Source organism: Ruditapes philippinarum, unplaced genomic scaffold, assembly GCF_026571515.1.
Source record: "Ruditapes philippinarum isolate M1 unplaced genomic scaffold, ASM2657151v2 ctg4236_1_1_1_1, whole genome shotgun sequence".
NCBI lineage: Eukaryota > Metazoa > Mollusca > Bivalvia > Venerida > Veneridae > Ruditapes > Ruditapes philippinarum.
Genome location: NW_026854867.1, coordinates 167560 through 170031, shown reverse-complemented (window position 1 = coordinate 170031; position 2472 = coordinate 167560). Strand labels below are relative to the sequence as shown.

Sequence of the window (2472 nt, the reverse complement as noted above, 5' to 3'; positions counted from 1 at the left end):
TACGCCTTTTGTTTCGCGTTATAACGCGAATAAAGGCGTTACTACGCCTTTTGATTCGCGTTATAACGCCTTTATTCGCGTTATTACGCCATTTGATTCGCGTTATAATGCCTTTATTTGCGTTATTACGCCTTTTGGTTTAAACATATTTATCTAAGCTCGATTGCGAAACAAGTTCTTGCAACTTATATTAATCACTTTCGAGTCCGCTTCCTGGAACCAACCAGTACTGGTGTCATATGGAGAAACATGGTCGTGACCCGAGTAGGGCTCGAACCCATGATCTCTGGGTTTAGAGGCAGACACCTTAACCACTAGGCCACCGCTCCCCTTTTATTACGCCTTTTGATTCACGTTATAACGCCTTTTTTGGCGTTTTTACGCCTTTTGATTCGCTTTATAACGCCTTTATTTGCGTTATTTCGCCTTTTGATTCGCGTTATTACGCCTTTTGATTCGCGTTATAACGCCTTTGCATTTTTATTTTTTTATTTTATTTGACACTATTAGGCTTTCGTACAAAACCTACGAGGCGTTTACGAAATCGGACTTCGAATTTTTCAGAAAAGGTAATCATTTTTACTACTAATCAGGATACTATGTGTTCCCGTTACATTAACATACATTTATTGTATTTATACACACAAGTCAAAGAAAATCTACTCCCAAAGAATGAAATTTCGGGAAATATGGCTCTGAAATTTGTACCATTTTGGGAAAAGGATATTTATCTTAATTTGAAATGGTACAATCTGTCATGGCATAATCAGTAATGGTATTATTGTATGAATAATGGTTATATAATCTGAAATGGTATGAAATATAGAATCGAATTGTATAAATTGCATCGGAATAATTTGTAATAGCGAAATTTGAAATATTGTTTGAGTTTGATCTTTAAAGAGTAAATCTACAGTACTGTAATCAAACTATACATTATTCTTTATTAAATCAAATACTATTTTTAAAATAATGATAATACATGTAATAATATTTTATTTTTCAAAAGTGAAATATATGAACGTTTTGTGTTGAAAACTCAATAATTATTCAAGTCTTAGTTATTTAGTATTCCTTAACTTGCAGTTAAGTTGGTTTATACAGAATTTATTTTAGTTCGATTGTGTAGAAGCTATAAGCTTATAGACCGATTTCTAATCCGTTCCTGGAACCAACCCGTATTGAGCAATGAGTGTAAAGTTTCTTGCTCAAGGAAACAACGACTTGCCCCTGCATGTAGATTACTAGTTCGACGCGTTAACCACTCGGCCATGTCGCCACTTTGCAGTTATATTGTACATGTAACATGTAGAAAAATACACACCTGTCTTGTCTTTTGTCTTTGTATTGTTGTAGATTCGTCATAGACATACAGTACGTCTTCCTTTTATTGGTGTTAAAGTCATGATTATTTAGTTCTTTCAGTGGCTAATTCGATTTTATTCTTATTATATCACTTTCCAAGAGCGCCAAAATCTTGCGTATGCATGTATATTAAGCAAAGTTGATGACAAAACTTTTGTTAAAATATGTTTAATTATTAAAAAGCGTTATTTAATTTTATGTTGCCCTTGTTTAAAGTATAGCTTACAAATACAGGAACATATTTCAAACTAATAAAACGTATGCAAAAACTTTATCAGTATCATTTCTTTTATCTTGTTTCATTTTTCTGTAACATTAGAGAAGTTGCTTGTAGTCTGTTTATGTACATAATTAACTGCTCATATTTTATGTTGATTTTTTTTTACCACAATCGGTTTAGACTTCCCTGATATTGTTTTACATAAAGCGTAGCGTTTTTAAGATGATTTAACAGTTCTTACAGTAAAAGTTAGGTCAGGAAAAAATAATTCAAATTGAAGATGAAAAAGGGTATATGTCATACATTATAAACAAAATATTTTTTCTTAAGATATTAGCTGGTATTACAGTTAAATATTCCCTTACAGGTGAAGTTGGTGACTGGAAGAATTGGTTCAGTGACGCTCAAAATAAACTGTTTGATGACACCTGGAAGAAGGAAACTAAAGACTTAACCTTATTCAAATTTAGATATGTTTAGATATGCGCAATCAAGTACTTCCTCACAACTATGTAAAGAATGTAAACATTGACATTTATATTAGAGTAAGGGTGTTTCCTTTTGATGAAAACAAAAATGTGATAAACCCAGTTAACTGTGAAGTATGCCTATTAGTTTTCACGTGAAAATTAGGTGCCATTTAGGGAGACATATACTCGTTTTTCTTGTGTGGTGTTTTTTTTTCTACATTACGGTAACATTTTATTGGACAATTTATTCCAGTAATATTTTTATCTGTTTAATATATATTGAAGCCTATCTGTTAATATTAAACATAATTATATATGTTTGTGAAAACTTTATCTTTTATTTAAAATGTATTATTGCTATCTTTTCTACATATACAAGTCTTATCAATTAGTGAGCACGTTCTGAAATACAGGGAC

The 2472-nt window shown here is 31.5% G+C and overlaps 1 long non-coding RNA gene across 1 annotated transcript; it reads left to right on the top strand.

Moving 5' to 3' along the window:
- The first annotated feature begins 519 nt into the window (after positions 1 to 519).
- Positions 520 to 2183, top strand: LOC132741363 (uncharacterized). The gene is made up of 2 exons (XR_009627271.1): positions 520 to 569; positions 1953 to 2183. It is a non-coding gene; the product is annotated as an uncharacterized LOC132741363 (long non-coding RNA).
- Positions 2184 to 2472: the final 289 nt, after the last annotated feature.